The 17,436-nt window shown below is 44.7% G+C and overlaps 1 long non-coding RNA gene across 2 annotated transcripts; it reads left to right on the top strand.

The window, feature by feature from the left end:
* The first annotated feature begins 262 nt into the window (after positions 1-262).
* LOC138302019 (uncharacterized) lies at positions 263-16,873 on the top strand. Of its 2 annotated transcripts, XR_011205225.1 has the most exons (3): positions 263-651; positions 15,447-15,576; positions 16,667-16,873. It is a non-coding gene; the product is annotated as an uncharacterized lncRNA (long non-coding RNA). The 2 variants fall into 2 exon arrangements; XR_011205226.1 differs by lacking the exon at positions 15,447-15,576.
* Positions 16,874-17,436: the final 563 nt, after the last annotated feature.

Raw genomic sequence — 17,436 nt, 5'->3', positions numbered from 1 at the left:
TGGTCATGATCTGGCAGACGGATGGTAGCCGCGGTGATGGTCTTTTGGCAGCCATCACCGTGGCGGTAGGCGGGTTATACCGCCAATGTCATAATGTGCACCTCTGTCTCTACCTGCTCATACTGGGGGTGATTGAAAGCCGTAGCCCTCAGGCTCTGTAATGAGCACTGAGGTTGTCTGCCCCTGTCTGTAACAGCAGTAACAGAGTCTGAATTGGCTGCTAGGGGCCTCTGGCATTGTGCACATCACGTAATGCAGCACCGCGGCAGCAGGAGGTCCTCTCAGAGGTCCGCAGGGCCTCGTTTGAATGCAGGCAGGACCTGGCTATTGTGTGCACTGTGTAATAGGACAGTGTGTGCGTCGACGAACATATCAGTGTCGAGACACAGCCCCTCGGCATTCAGACTGACCCGAGAGGCCACCTCTGAGTGATGTCATCTTTCAGGGTCCAGGTACGGATCCAGCCATGGGAGGGGCCCAGGACATGACTGCTGAAGTCTGCCATACGGTTTTCATCACAAACGGTGCCCCGTACCAGTTTAAGTTTTAAATGGAGGCGATCTCTCCTTTATGTGCGGCGCGAAGAAAGGCAGGCCGCATACAAGATTTGATTTGCAAACGGCTTCCAAGTTCCATCGTGCTTCCACAAAGGTAAGTTAGTGAGTGAGTTTGGTGAGAAGTGCTGTGTACTACATATAGTAACAGTTCCCTTCGGCGTGAGGTCTGTGTCTCTCCTCCCTGCTCTGACTTTGTCCACCCTCACCTAATGGAAAGCAGCACACGGCGTGGAGTTTTTATGAGTGTAGGGCCTGCTTGCATTGGATTAAACATTTAAAATAGCTGCTACAGCGTAAATAGAAAAACAAACTGTAAACTGGTAAATTGCAGTGGCCTAGGCCTAGCTGAAGACAAACACTCTAATTGCAGGGAAGTTGCTACAAAGGAAAAAGTCAAGAAATGCGTTGTCGTGTAATCGGGGGCATTGAAAAGGAAAACAAAGCCGGGGACGCTCATGCATCACCTCGTTGCAGCTGAGCTCAGTGATTAACCACACGGGTGTAGGAGACAATAAATTTCTGGGGGGACAGGGACAGCCTTGGGGACTTTCAATCAACCCTATACAAATCGCTCGTTGTTTGCGAACTGCTGGCTCCGATAAATATACACAATCATATATATTGGAAGTGAAATAGGGAGAAAGGAAGGCATGTTTCACAGTCTGAAAGTATCTTTTATTGTTATTTACATTCACAAAGTAATTAGCTCAAACGTGAACATAACATGTTGATTAACCTTGCAACTTCATGCACCAAGCAAATAAAGGTAGGAGGATAAAAAGGAAGAACATACCCTTTGCGCCCCACACCCATCATGCCCCTCGCCTCATGCAAATTGGAACCGCACTGGAGATATCAAAAGCGATTAGGTACAACAACTGTAAACTGTGCTCGGCAACCATAGTTCTAATAACACTTCTACTCCTGTGTGTGATCTTGGGAAGCTCAGCTCCACATCAGTCATAACTAGAAACATTTCAACTGAAGACGCTCTTGGAGTTAAAGGCTATATAAACATGGATTCTTTAATCTCTGTATAAACTGCAGTCACTAATTTCTTTAGAATCGGCTGTTTGTGATGCACCAAGTCACTGATTATAAAGAAAATACATCTGAAAATGACTATAATAGGGTTATTACAGTCGAGTTCTGACATTACAATGCCTTCTGCCAGAGCTAGCAGCCAAGGTGAAAGGCAGATCAGGTCGCAGAGCATAATTAATGCAGATGTTTAAAGCAAAAAATTGAATGTTGCTTTTCTTTCTTCTGCTCTACTTTAATAGCTTGGAATGACAGAAGCTATGCACTAAGGTTTTAAGTGGTTTGTGGGAAAGTTGGTGGTGTGACCATGTATTATATGGGGTAAAATACCCCCTGCGTACATAAGGATATTGCACGTCGCCTTGAAGTTCATACCTTATAAACAAGCATTGGCAAAGCCAATAGGTCTCACCTATGCAAGTTCTGTTGCCTTTGCCAATGTGTTTTAGCCATGCTGTACACTAGTAAGACTACTATTCAGTATGGCTCAAAGTTAGTGGCATAAAGGAGAATGATGTGTCATCGACTGGTGTGGCGGAGTGTCATGGAGTAAGTAGAGTGTCCTAGAATGGAGCAGTAAACTAACTTTAAAGGAACAGGGGTCCCTTGAATAAAATGCAACACCACTCCCATAAAAAATTATATTAAAGTAGTATGCAAATGGAATGTGTCATGCATTTATTCAATCAAAATATAAAAGATCACATGTAGTGGGAAAACATCAACAGGGGAAATCAAGAAAGACTGGCATTCAGGCATTACACAAGTTATCTGTAAATGTCACCAATAACAAGAAAAATGTAAAAAGTTACATAAATAGTACAGAGCTCGGAGGAGGCTGGCCTTGTTTGTAGTAGGTACCTATGGTACTTACACCTTATACCAGGTCCAGTTATCCCTTAGTAGTAAAATGCAGGCAGTGTCTAGAAGCCAGGCTCTTTAGGGGTAGCTGTAACTGAGCAACCAAGGCTTATCTAGTAGACATGCAAAGCTCATGCAATACCACTGTAGTCACACACACATGAAAGAAAATACTCAGTGTTACAAAAATAAAGGTACTTTATTTTAGTGACACAGATGTCAAAAATGCCACAGAGACTATACTCCCTTAGGAGATAAGTAATACACCAATTATATACACTACTATGCAGCAATAGAAATAAAAACAGTTAGAAAACAGTGCAATTAGTGAAAATCACAATGGTTAGAAATGGGCCTAGGGGAAACACAAACCATATACTAAGAAAGTGGAATGCGAATGTCGGTTTCCCACCCAGGCAAGTGTGGTGTGTAGAGGGGCGCTGGGAGTATTAGAAAACACCAAAGGTAAGTAATAGAACCCACCTCAGAGCCCTGGAAAGCAGGAGTAAATCACAGTAACTTTCCTAGAACACACAAGAACACGAGAAAGAAGATAATGCAAGAACCAGAAGAGACCTCAAGACATAAAGGGTCGATTCATGGACCTACAGACCTGTGGAAGAATGGGACTAAGTCCAAGAAGCACAGAAGAGTCCAGGGAGGACAGGAGCCCCTGCTAACCCGAATCAAGGTGCAAAAGAAGAACCACTGGTGAAGAACAACAGTCAGTACTGCACCCAAGAAGATGGATGCGGGTTCCTGGTTGGTTCAGATGATATCCCACACCGGATGGATGATTGCAGTTTGGTTTGCCTCGCTGGATTCCGCCAACAAGCCTTGGCACACACAAAGCTCACGGTTAGCGGAAAATGGCACTGCCCAGGACCAGGAGGGACCTGGTGGACTCTACCCAGGAGGGGGAGTCAGAGAGGGCTCTCAGAAACTCAGAGAGCCCACAGAAGACCAGACAGTGCACACAGGAGTCCCCCAGCACGGGGACAAAGGAGTTGCAAAGGGAGGCCCACGCAGCACAAAAACAAAGGATCCCACGCCGCCAGAGAACCACTCAGGAAGCTGTGCATCGCTGCAAAGAGTGCTGGGGGCTGGAGCTACATTGTGCACAAAGAATTTCGTAGAAGGATGCCAACAAGCCTTTGCAACTGAAAAACACGTGGTGCAAAGAGGTACTGTCTTGCATGGAAGGGAAGCTCTTACCTCCACCACAGTTGGACAGTAGGACATCGGGACCATCGGAACCACTTCACTTCAGTGATGCAGAATCCATGCAACTCGTCAGGAGAGGGGACCCAACCAGATGGTCGTCGTTGCAAAGAGGTGCCTGCTGAAGCAGGGGAGTGACTCCTTCACTCCAAGGGAGATTCCTTCATTCTTTTAGTGCAGGCTGAAGACAGGCTGTCCTCTGAGGTTGCACGACTGGGAAATAGTTGCATTTGTTGGCAAGAACTGAAGATACAATGTTGCAGAAGTCGTCTTTGCTTCTTTGTTGCAGTTTGTGGAGTTCCTGGAGGGTCCAGATGCAGTTTCTTCGGTGAGAAGGTGAAGTAAAGGATGCAGAGGATTCCTGCTGGAGTCTTGCAATCTGAATCTGAAGAACCTCCCAAAGGAGAGACCCTAAATAGCCCTGAAAGGGGGATTGGTCAGCTAAACAGGTAAGCATCTATCAGGGGACGGCTCTGACGCCACCTGCTGGCACTGGCCACTCAGATGCTCCCAGAGTTCGCTGCCAACTTAGAATCCAAGATGGCAAAAGCTAGGGACCCTCTGAAGGAGCTCTGAGCATCACACCTGGGGTGGTGATGGACAGGGGAGTGGTCACTCCCCTTTCCTGTGTCCAGTTTCGCGCCAGAGCAGGGACTGGGTGCACCTGAACCGGTGTAGACTGGATTATGCAAGGAGGGCACCAAATGTCCCCGTTCAAAGCATTTCCAGTGGCCTGGGGAAGGAAGCTACCCCTCCCAAGCCTGTAACACCTATTTGCAAAGGAAGAGGGTGTAACACTTCTCTCCCCAAGGAAATCCTTTGTTCTGCCTTCCTGGGCTTGAGCTTCTCAAGCAACAGGAGGGCAGAAACCTGTCTGAGAGGTGGCAGCAGCTGGGTCTACCTGGAAAACCTCAGAAGGCTGGAATGGCAATACTGGGGGTCCTCTAAGGAGCCCCCAGAGTGCATGAGATCATGCAACCAATGCTTGCAGGGCTGGAGGGCCTGCTATAGGGGTGACTTATAAGTGACCTGGTGCAGTGTAACTGGCAGTGAAAGGATGCATGCACCTTTTCATGCAGGCTGCAATGTCAGTCCTGCAGAAGCCTTTGCATGGGCTCCCTATGGATGGCAAAAGAAATGCTGCAGCCCATAGGGATCCCCTGGAACCCCAATGCCCTGGGTACCTAAGTACCATATACTAGGGACTTATAAGGGGGCACCAGTATGCCAAATTTGGGTGAAATACTGGGTTACCAGTATGCAACAGCCATAATTTAAGGGAGAGAGCATAACTACTGGGGTCCAGATTAGCAGGATCCCAGTAGACACACTTAAACACACTGGCAAACAGGCCAAAACTGTGGGTAACCAAGCTAGAAAGAGGCTACTTTCCTACAAAGTTAGCATCCACAATAATGATTTACAAGCTCTTATACACCGACTTTTACATGAATGACTCAAATAGTGAATCAAAAAGTCATTAGCTCATAGTGCCTATGCTTATGCCAAGTTATGTACAATATCACAAATTCAAGTCAAGGTACTTTGGCCGACGATATTTCGATGCCCTAGACAAGTATCAGGATCATCCTAAGCCTTCGTTAAGCTTGAGTTAAAAGGGTTACAGAGTGCTTGTAACCAAAACGGCGAAGATAAATCTGACTCACGTCTCATATGAGTGAGAAGGCAATCAACGGAAATCTGAATCTCTAATCAAGCGCCAATGACATAAAGTAGTAGTAGAGTGGAGTAGTGTCACAGTGTAATAGAGTGTCATAGAGTGGAGTGGCAGAGTGTCGTAGAGTGGAAAGGCATAAGGAAGAGTGAACTGGAGTAGAGTGAAGTAAAGTAACGTGAAGTGGCATAGAGAAACTTAGGTAGAGTGTTGTTGAGCATAGTACATTGTTGTATAGTGGAGTGGCATAGAGGGCTGTGCAGTGGCGTAGAGTAGAGTATCATAGATTGAAGTGGCATAGAGTGGCGTGGAGTGGTATAGAGTAGAGTAAAGTGGAATGGAGTGGCGTATAGGGAGTTGTGTAGAGAGTTACAGAGTGGAGAAAGTGTTAGAGTTGAATGGACTAGAGTGTCAGAGTCTAGTATCATGGAGTGTAATGTCAGAGTGAAGTGTCATAGAGTGGAGCTGGGTGGTCTAGAGTAAATTGGCACAGAGTACAGTGGTGTAAAGTAGATTGGTGTAGAGTGTAGTGGTATAGAGTGCATTGGTTTTGAGTAAAGTGGTGTAGAGTGCATTGGCGAAGACTGCACTGGTTTAGCGTACAGTGCAGTAGTGTAGAGTGGTGAAGAGTAGAGGGGAGCAGAGTGGAATGGCACATCATAGATTGCAGTGGTGCGGAGTGTAGTGGGGCAAAGTGCCTTGTCATAGAATGATGCAGTGCATGATAGAGTGGGGTGGCACATCATAGATTGCAGTGGTTCAGAGTGCTGTGTCATAGAGTGATGTGGTGCATCGTAGAGTGGAGTGGTGCAAGGTAGAGTAGACTGGTGTAGAGTGTAGTGGTGGAGTGCAGTGATGCAGAGTCAAGCGGCATAGAGTGTAGTGGCATATGGTACATTGGTGTAGAGTGGCATATAGTTGAGCGGTGCAGAGTAGAGAGGAGTATAGTTCAGTGGCAGAGTACATTGTTGCAGAGTAGAGTGTCATAAAGGGCAGTGGTGTAGAGTAGAGTGGCATAGAATGCATTGGTGTAGAGAGCAGTGATGCAGAGTAGAGAAGAGTGGCGTAGAGTACAGTGTTGCAGAGTAGACTAGAGTGCAGTGGCAAATAGTACATTGCTGCAGAGTACAGTATAGTGATGAAGAGAAGATTGTTGCAGAGAGGAGCATAGTGATGTAGAGTGCAGTAGTATAGAGCGGTGCAGAGCAGATTGGAGTGGCACAGGGTACACTGGAGTGGTGCAGGGTAGATTGGACTGGCATAGCATAGAGTGGAGTTGCGTAGATTGCAGTGGCATAGAGGAGATGATTTCAAAGTAGAATGAAGTGCACTACAGTGGAGTGCTGTAGAGTAGATTAGAGTGCAGTGGTGCAGAAAAGAGTGCAGTGGGACAGAGTACAGTGGCATTGAGTGCAGTGGTGCAGAGTACAGTGGCATGGAGTTCAGTGGCAGTGAGTGCAATGTTGCAGATTAGAGGGTTGCAGAGTACAGTGGTGTATTGTAGAGTGGCAGAGAGTGCTGTGGCGCAGAGTACAGTGGCATTGAAAGCAGTGGAATAGAGTGCTGTGGTGCAGAGTAGATTGGCATAGAGTGCAGTGGCATAGAGTGCATTGATTTTGAGTAAAGTGGTGAGGAGTGCACTGGCAGAATGCAGGGGTGTAGTGTACAATGGTTAGAGTAGAATAGCATAGATTGCAGTGGCGTAGTGTAGAGTGCTGCAGAGTAGAGCGGTGTAGAGTGGAGTGGTACAGCAAAGATTGAGTAGCACGGAGTGGAGAAAAGTGGTGTAGGGCGCAGTGGCATAGGGTAGATTGTTTCAGAGTAGAGTGAAGAAAAGATAGAGAAAAGATAATATACTTCAATATGCTTAAGTATGTAACGATAACAGCAACATAAATAATAATGCTAGGCATAACGGCCAAAATGAAATATGGCTTCTTCTTGTTAGCCAAGCTGTAATCAAGCCCTTCATTACCTAGATAACAAAACATTAAACATAAATGTTAGAAAAATATACCCATCTAATAGCTAAATTGTTGTGTGAAAAGGTAAAATCTGGGCTCAATCTCGACTTCTGGACTTCACTGTTTCACCAACTGGTGTGATCTTAGGCAAATAGAAACATTGTGTCTCACAGAGACTCTGACTCTGTTTCCTCTTCAGATCTTCCTCATTGTCTTGCAGATCCTCTTGAAGGCGTCCTGCAGTGCTCCTCTTCAAGGCGGCAGGTGATGCAGACAGTAATCACCGAAAACTCTTCTCCTCCTCGTGCCCTTTGTTCTTATGAGCACCCTTAATGCTCACAGCTGTGAACAGGACAAAGAAAAGGGCAGAGGGCGCAGGGGGCCTCCGGACTCACCTTCATTCTGTTACCATCAGATTGTGTGCTAATGGCCCTCTGAATAATAGATGTGAGAGGGGAAATTATTGTGTCCCCTTGTCCCCCCCACCTTCGTCCCCTGTGTCCTCCACCCTCTAAAATCTGGGGGGGGGACAAATCCCCCGCGTCCCCCACACTTCCTACGCCCATATAACCACATCATAATGACATGTTGTTTTAAATAACATTTATCAAAACCAGAAAAGATGCACAGAATGCAGAGAAAATTGTTAATTAGGAGTTTCCGTGGCGTACGTGTTATCCATCAGCACTGGTGAGGAGAGTGCCTTTGTGCTTGGAGAACAGATTCGTGGAACATTGTAATGTTGTGGGGGGCCTCGCTCCACAGCATTGTCCGTTTCATAGCAACAGCTAGCTTTGCAAGCCGCAAATGTGTCCAAAAGTAAAAATATCGGGAAACGTATTATTGATGGCTTTCGAATGGGAACAGGAAAAAGTTTATTGTGATATATTTCTACTCATGCTTTCTGCAGTAAGGTAATACAGCTAGCTGTGAAAAATGCTACATATCTGTCTGTAAACAAGCTGTAGATGGCAGTGTACTTCTACATCTAGTGTGTCATTGCGAATTGTTTTTGTCACTGACTTGACTGAAAATGTCTTCATTTCAACTGTTCAGTCACATTTGATACATTGAGGACACAGAGCATCCCATGGTTATTTTTTTGCCAGAAATTTAGGCCCAAATTTATACTTTTTTAGTGCCGCATTTGCGTCATTTTTCGAAGCAACAGTGGCGCAAACTTTCAAAATATATTTGTATTTTGTAAGTTTGCGCTGCTTTTACGTCAAAAATGATGCAAATGCGGCGCTAAAAAAGTATAAATACGGGCCATAGTTTTGTTGTTGCAGCGTACAGCGTGTAGTATCCTCGGTAGCTGAAGGGTGCTGCTTCATTCTCAGCACAGCATGACATGGTTGCAGTGAGATGCCTTTCCCAGCAGCAGCCCTCACATGGGGTTGTTATTCTATGGTGTAAGCAAGCCCAAAAGAGAAACAAATGGGACAAAACTGCAGCCCCAAACTCAGCATCAGATATGTAGAGAAACGGGTGCCTGTGACCCACAGCAAACCGTGTGAGCCGAAAGAAATTATGACCTTTTTGATTTCATTTGGGGCATTTGGACAGTCTGGCGCAGTCTGCTGTTTCTTCTGTCTTGGCAGAGAGGTTACCCAGCTGTGTAATGTGGCCTCCCACCCCATCAGATGCCACAATGCAATTAATACCACATTAAATAATTAGCCAAACGCCCCTGGGAGTCAGGCCAGGGAGTGGTAGTTCATTCATTAGTATGGAAGGAGCCAGACACAGGCGTGGGACAGTTTTAATGACTCTACCTCAGTGCTTAATTTGTAAATAGAAAAGTGCCGGTGCTCAGAGCTTTCCTCTGAAACACGCGGCTGCTGCAGTTAAATGTGCGAGCACGGAATACGGAGGCAACGTAATCCTGAAGCCATCTCGGCCTCTTTAATTCATTAAAAGCCACTCCAAGCGCTTCAGCTCACTCTTGCAGCTTTCTGCTGTCTCCCTTTGTGACGCTTTTTCGTTTTTCCCTTCCTCCGTCTTTCCCATGTTTCCCATCAGCAAATGCTTGAGGCAGAAGACTAAGCCCCGGCCCGGTGCTCAGCACCGAAACAACAAGCACAAATTAAGCACTGCTCTCCCTCTCTAGACATTCACTGAGACCTCCTGCCAGCGTGGGTAGGTCCTCCCCTCTTGGGTCTCTCTACTCTCCTCCAATTGCTTCATTGCAAGTCTTGAGTTAGTTGCAGAGAGAAATATACGTCCCATGGAGCGATGTCTTCCGGAACATGGGGTTTATTCAGGCTTTTTTTCAGAGCAGAATTGATAGCCATCATCTCCTAACATCTAAATCCTATTTGATATGGGTATAAAAGCTGTAAATTATACTTGCCAATTAAGGACTAAAAAAGCATATTTCCGTAGAAATAAGGCACACATTTTGTCCTAAAAGTAAGAGAGTTTGGCCCGTATTTATACTCCGTTTGCGCCGAATTAGCGTCGTTTTTTTCGACGCAAATTCGGCGCAAAACTAACGCCATATTTATACTTTGGCGTTAGACGCGTCTAGCGCCAAAGTATGGGCAAATAGCATCATTTTTTTGCGTGAACGCCTTCCTTGCGTTAATGAGATGCAAGGAAGGCGTTCCCGTCTAAAAAAATGACGGCGACGCAAATGCGTCGTATTTATACTCCCGGGCAAAAATCACGCCCGGGAGGTGGCGGGTCAAAAAACCCCGCATTTGCGCCACTATTTAACGCCTGGGTCAGGGTAGGCGTTAAGGGGCCTGTGGGCTCAAAATGAGCCCACAGGTGCCCTCCCCTGCCCCCAGGGACCCCCCCTGCCACCCCTGCCCACCCCAGGAGGACACCCAAGGATGGAGGGACCCACCCCAGGGACATTCAGGTAAGTTCAGGTAAGTATAATTTTTAATATTTTTAATTTTTTTTGGTGGCATAGGGGGGCCTTATTTGTGCCCCCCTACATGCCACTATGCCCAATGACCATGCCCAGGGGACATAAGTCCCCTGGGCATGGCCATTGGGCAAGGGGGCATGACTCCTGTCTTTACTAAGACAGGAGTCATTTAAATGGCGTCTGGGTGTCGAAAAAAATGGCGCAAATCAGGTTGAGGCGATTTTTTTGCCTCAACCTGACTTGCCCCATTTTAAGACGCCCTAACGCCATTTTCCCCCTACGCCGGCACTGCCTGGTCTACGTGTTTTTTTTCCACGCACACCAGGCAGCGCCGGTCTGCTAGCGCCGGCTAACGCCATTCCATAAATACGGCGCCCGCATGGCGCTTCAGAATGGCGTTAGACGACGCTAAATTTTTTGACGCTAAACTGCGTTAGCGCAGTTTTGCGTCAAAAAGTATAAATATGGGCCTTTGTATCTGTGTGCTCGCTTGTTTGCAAATGTGCTTTTCTGTTTTGCAGGCAGCATGCATGGATTTGATTCCTGATCCTTGTAAAAATAAAAATTTGTTGATAAGCTAAGGTACGCAGCATCATTATCTCAGTCTGTTATGAAGTTCTGTGGATCTACTGAATAAGCAGTTACCTATATCATTATCATATCAAATATTTTTATTAATGCCATAACTACACTTTCACAATAGCTTAATTAACCTTCTTGCTTTCTCAAATATGCATAAAAATGCACCATTTGCCCACTCTCTTTTTCAAATTTTATTGCAGTGGGGAGACCACCCCCAAACACCCTTCTATAACAGTTGGACTCACTCACCGCTGGCTGCTCATTACAAAAGTTTACACCCCACCACTTTCATATGTCACAAGCCACCACTGGTCTTACAGTAAAATGCAATGACGCCCACTGTAGCCTCTACAGAGAGCAAGATTTTGAAGCAAGATTACATTCTTTTGGCCTGTGCGAAAAGATGGAGCACTGACGTTTGTCCGAGGAACTCTAAATATGTTTATTGAGTTGGGCAGCTTTGTTGAATGAGATTGCTCTTCAAAATAGCGTGTCAACAGTTAATGCATTGCATTGAATGGGACCCGTAACTGTTTGGAAAACATGTTTGTTTGTTTCATGCCAGACTTCTGATGTTACAAAGCAAGAAGTGGTGGAAAATCTTGTCTCTCATAAGGTAGAAAGTAGGATGAATGTTATAAGTTAATAAAGTGCAGAAAATGATTGAAAACAAGGATGTTTAAACCCACTTTTTACACAATTAGAAATGGGGTCTCTAGTTGGCAGAGGTATGCACGCTTGTCCAAGTAGGGACCACAATCCTAGTCAGGGTTAGTCACAACACAACCTAAATTATCATGTGCTCTCCCTCTGGAAGCTTAGCAAAGAGCAAGCAGGCTTAACTTAAAAGGCAATGTGTAAAGTATTTGCGCAATATCTCATACATTGACACAGTGAAAACACCACAAAAATACACCACACAGGTTTAGAAAAATTGCTAATATTTATCTAATTAATATGAGGTAAAAATGACGAAAATCCAATATGCACAAGTTGAAATATCACTTTTAAAAGGTTTAAAAGAGTCTCAATCCTTGGAAATCCATAGTTGCTTCTTTCTTAAACACAGTATCTGGGACGCGTCAAAAATAATGACGCATGGGGAACGGCAAGGAGAAGCATGGAAAAATAAGGTATTGCGTTGGATTTTCCGGCGTGCCACAGACGGTGCGTTGTTTCTTTGCACACTACAAAGGGTTGCAACATTTTTCAGGAGCGCAGTCTTAGTTCCTCACTGCGATGTGAGGATATATTGATGCCCAGGGATGATGCACTGAAAATCTTTGCCACACCAGTAGAAGGAGGCGTTGCGTAGATACGGTAGGGTTTGTGTCGAATTTTCCATCGCAATGCAGGCGCTGTGCCGAATTTCCTGTCCTGAAGTCGGTACTGCATCGCTCCGGTCATTGGTAGGGCGATTTCCCAGCCGCCGATGCAGGCTTTGCGTCAATTTCTGCAGGCATTGTCTCGATTTTTCGATGCACAAGGATTTTCTTGAAGAGAGGAAGTCTTTGTTGGCCTTGAGACTTCAGAAACAGGAGGCAAGCTAAATCCAAGCCTTTGGAGAGCATGTTAGAAGGAAGACAGATTCCTTCTAGCAGAGGCAGGTGCACCAGGCAGCAGGGCAACAAGCAGGAAAGCAGTCCTTCAGCAAAGCAGTCCAGATGAGTCCTTTGGGCGCCACGCAGTCTCTCTGACAGAGTCCAGGTGTAGGTCCAGAAGGGTCTGATTTGGTGGGGCAAACAACCCAAATGTATGTCGGAACAAGGCATGCTGGAACAACGCATGCCTGAACAACGGGGTCGGAACAATGACCGCGTTGTTACCACTAATGCCTTTACCACGAAAGCCTTAACAACGTTTTTTCGTTGTAAAGGCATTCCTGGTAAAGGCATTAGTGATAGACATGCATGGTTCCAGCATGCATCCCCCCTGGCTCCCCACACCCACCCCTAAAAATTACCGCGACCCTCCCACCCCCTCCCCTAAAACCACGCCAACCCCCCACCCTTGCCCCTAAAACTACCCCAACCCCCACCTCGTCCCTAAAATTACTGTGACCCCCACCCTGCCCCTAAAACAACCCCAACCCCTACCCCATCCCTGAAACCTAAAGTACCCCAACCCCCACCCCTTAAACCTAAAACCACCCTGCCCCTAAAACTACCCGAGCCCCCCACCCCTAAAACCTAAACCCTCCTAACCCGCCCCTAAAATTACCCGACACCCCAACCCCCTCCTAAAACCACTCCAACCCCCACCCCTAAAATAACCCCAACCCGCACCCCATCCCTAAAACCTAAACTACCCCAACCCCATCCCTAAAACCTAAAACCCCCACCCCGCCCCTAAAACCTAAAACCCCCTGAACCCTCCCACCCCACCCCTAAAATTACTCGACCCACCACTAAAACCTAAAACCACCCCAACCCCCACCCCTAAAATTACTGCAACCCCTCACCCCGCTCCTAAAACCTAAAACCACCCCAACCCCCTCCCCTAAAATCTAAACCATCCCAATCCCCCACCCCACCCCTAAAAACTTAAACCACCCGACCCCCCACCCCCAAATACTAAAAATACTCGACCCCCACCATGCCCCTAAAACTAAAAATACCCCTCCCCAAACCTAAACCGCCCGACCCCCACCCCTAAAACTAAAAATACCCCTCCCCTCTCTCTCTTCCCCTAAACCGCCCGACGCCCCTCCCCTAAAGCTAAAACCCAACCCCCCACCCCTGAAACTAAAAATACCCGACCCCCCACCCCCACCCCTAAAACTAAAACCCCTGACCCTCACACCTAAAACTAAAAATACCCCGACCCCCCACCCCTGCCCCTAAACCTACTCCGCCCCACTTACCTGACTCATTGCGTCATCCTCCTCAGCCGGCTCCCTTGTTCTGTGCCTTAACCACACATGTGCGTTGTTCAGCACATGCGTGGTTAAGGCACAAAACAACGAAGTCGTGGTTAACGAAAGCGCTGTTCTGCTTTCGCTGTCCACGACTTCGTTGAGGGCGTTTCCAGAGAAACCCAGTTTATATACCCAAAAGTGCCTTTGAAGTGGAGGAAACTTCAAAGAGTGGTTCTGAAGTGCACAAGTTCCCCTTTCAGCCCATTCCTGCCTGCCAGGGTCCCTGTGGGGGGTTATTAGTCTTTTGTGTGAGGGCAGGCTACTGGCCTTTGAAATGTAAGTGTGAGCCTCTCCACCCTTCCTGCCCAGGAAGACCCATTCAGTATGCAAATGAATGCAGATGTGACTGACAGTCCTGTGTTAGTGGTTGTCTGGGTGGAATGCACAAGAAGAGCTGTCAACCAGCAGAGACCAGATGTGGATTGGAGACAGACTGTAAGGCATAGAGGGCAGTAAGTGCAGAGAAATGCCCACTTTTAAAGGGGCACTTCTAAAATAGTAATATTACATCCAACTTCACCAGTAAGCAGCACTTTCCATTATCATTCTGACAATACTAATTATGACAGAGCTACTCCTTCCAGATCATAATCTACCATGTAAAGGTATATGAGGGCAGTTCTAATGCTAGTCTATGAGAGGAGTAGGCCTCACAGTAGTGGACATGATTGTATGCCTTTTTCACTACCAGGACATGCAAAACACATAAGTACATGTACTGCCTTCTACCTACATTACACCCTGCCCTCTGGGTTACATACAGCCTACATTAGTGGTGACTTATATGTAGAAAAAACAGGAGTTTAATACTGGGCAAATAGTTTTAAATGCAAAGTCGAAGTTGTAGTGAAACTGCACACACAGGCTTTGCAACGGCAGACCTGAGAAATGGTTGAAAGGGCTATTTATGTGGGTGGCACAATCAGTGCTGCAGGCCCACTAGTAGCATTTAATTTACAGGCCCTGGGTACATGTAGTTAATTTTACTAGGGACTTACAGGTAAATTAAATATGCCAATTGGGTTGGAACCAATGTTACCATGTTTAGGGGAGGAAGCATATGCACTGTAGCACTGGACAGTAGTAGTAAAGTGTGCAGAGTCCTGAAACCAGCAACAACAGGGCCAGAATAATAGAGTGAGGCAGGCAAAAAGTTGGGGGATGACCACCCTAAGGCTGTCAAGTCTAATATACCCCATTTGTGCTTTGCCAGAATATAGCAAATACTTCTGAGTACTTCTTCATTATGCATCATATTTTTCAAATAGGTTAAATGCTTAATCTGAGTAGGAACATGAAGATCAAAAGAAGCTTCTTATGTTAGTGAGTCACATAAAACCTCTCAATTTAAAAAAAAAACACATTGAGAGGTGTGAGACATTACAAATGCAATTCTATTTGCAGTCGCTTGATGTCTGAACAGTGTTAGAATCTGTATGCATCTCATTCTGTAAATTGAAATATTAGATGATGAACTATGAGAGGTCCTAGAGCAGCAGGCAATTCAAATACCTCTTTTTCTTTAAGCACTATTATACAGAAAAACATAGGCATTGTTATACGGCCACCATTTCAAGACTGGCAAACTGATTAGTGGACCCTATTCACAAAACAATCAATGAGCCTTATTTCACAAAGGTAAATTTGCAAGTCTAAATTTACTCATATGTAAATTTACTATTGCATCTGGATACTGTTTGTTATTTCGGAGTGCAAATTGACAATGACGTATTGGCTTACTTGGTTTCAGGGGGTGGAGACATCTAAGAGTAAACTTACAAGTGTAAAGTTACTAATAATAACTTTATACACAAACGTGGAGATTTTAACTGCTGTGGTGGAGCCCTCCCTATGAGAAAGTATAGGAACAATTATTAAAGGTACTGTTCTTTAACAGCATGTTAACAACATGTTAACTCATTAAATGATAACTCTTTTAATAACATAAATAAATGTATATTAAAATAATAATTTACATGTGTTAAACTTGTAATTAATATGATATAATTAAAAAGATCTCAACCACCTTAAGATGTTTATGTTTATGTAATGTGATTTTTAAAGGTTGGGCTTAATTAATTTTCATTTTTTAAACATGTTTAACAAAAGTTTAATTTTATTTTTGAATAAAGTTTATTACATTGAAAAATAATGAAATGATTGCTTGTTTAATAATTATATAATTGTGTAACTTCACAAATTAGCATTAAACTATATATACTAGATAGATGGATCAATGGATGGATGAATGGGTAGATAGATAGATAGATAGATAGATAGATAGATAGATAGATAGATAGATAGATAGATAGATAGATAGATAGATAGATAGATAGATAGATGAAATTCATCCTATTTTAACAGCATTTCCTATGAGGTGTTATTTTAAGTCCGTGCCTCCACGTCATTCTATAGGAGTGTGTTGCAGTATCTGTGAGGGCCATCTCTGATGCTTAACGTCCTCCAAAGACTAGGCTGGAGAGCATTTACTACTGGTTTGTCACAACTAGGGATGTTATAACTTTAGAAGTGTAGTTTGTGGATAACACTGTGATTACTTGTGTGCAGGTAGGCATTTGTAGTAGTCTACACCCCTAAATCCTTCCTTTCTTCTCCCTAAACTCCTCTCATTTATGAGTAGCTGTATCTTGCCCCCCAGTCCCTCCTACATTTACTACTAAGTAGTAAGTAGTAAACGTACATGTGTGGAGCTCTCCCCATAGAAATGATAGGACTGGTGGAGGTGGAAATTTCCACTGAAAGGTTTGAGAATTGCATTTGTGCAATACGTAGTACTACTGTTGTACCATAGTACAACTTTATGCACTAGAAGAGGCAGTTTGTATTTTGGGCCCTTTGTGTCTTTGTGCTTCTCCACCCCTAGCATCTTTCAGCATTTTGAGCTCCATCCCCCCAAAAATGTCATCTAATAAAAGAATTGTGATACGTTTTTATACTTTCTTTTTGTAGTTCATATTGCCCTCAGGGCCTACAATTATACCTACAAAGTTCAAGACACAGACATGTATGACGTTGCCACAAACCAGAGCACCCAAGAAGATTCAACGTTGTGCTGAAGAAAAAAATAGACCTTCCACAAAGAAATGTTCTTCACAAACTGATAAATCAGTTGTACTTTATAACGTGTAACATAAATAAATCCCATACTGCAAACAATTCTTTTTTTTTCTTAAAAATGCAAATTTTCCGTTCATGAAGCAGGTTAATAAGACAACAATTATCTAACATGACAACAGATTATTTAGTATTTTACTAAGTGTATATTTTCTGGTTGTTAAAACTACAGTTTATTCCCACACACCCAATGATGGTGCAACTCTGCAAAATAATTTGAAGCCATCATTGAACTGAAAGGGCCACACGGCAGGGCTCCCACAACCAATACAACTATCTTGAACCAGTGAGCACAATTCTGGGTTGAAAAAGGCTGTCTATTGACTCTAAAATTGTTACAGACTTCACATGCACTTTTCAACTCTTTAAAGATCCTGACCCTAAATCCATCCGCAATACCAAAATTTGGTGTGCATAGATCTACAGATCACCTGCCTTTAAGTATTCCTCAACCATACAGGGTTTATTGAACGTATTTGCATGATGCAGTGTAAAATTACTTTATCCAGAACCATTTGAATGTGCAGGGTCTTGGCAGTCCTTTGTTTACAAGACGTTCCCCAAGAGATGTATTTGATGCTATGGAATTTTTGTTAAATCTTGCA

Source organism: Pleurodeles waltl, chromosome 6 (genome assembly GCF_031143425.1).
Source record: "Pleurodeles waltl isolate 20211129_DDA chromosome 6, aPleWal1.hap1.20221129, whole genome shotgun sequence".
Classification (NCBI taxonomy): domain Eukaryota; kingdom Metazoa; phylum Chordata; class Amphibia; order Caudata; family Salamandridae; genus Pleurodeles; species Pleurodeles waltl.
Note: the sequence above shows the minus strand (reverse complement) of the source record. Positions and strands in the feature narration are given on the sequence as shown.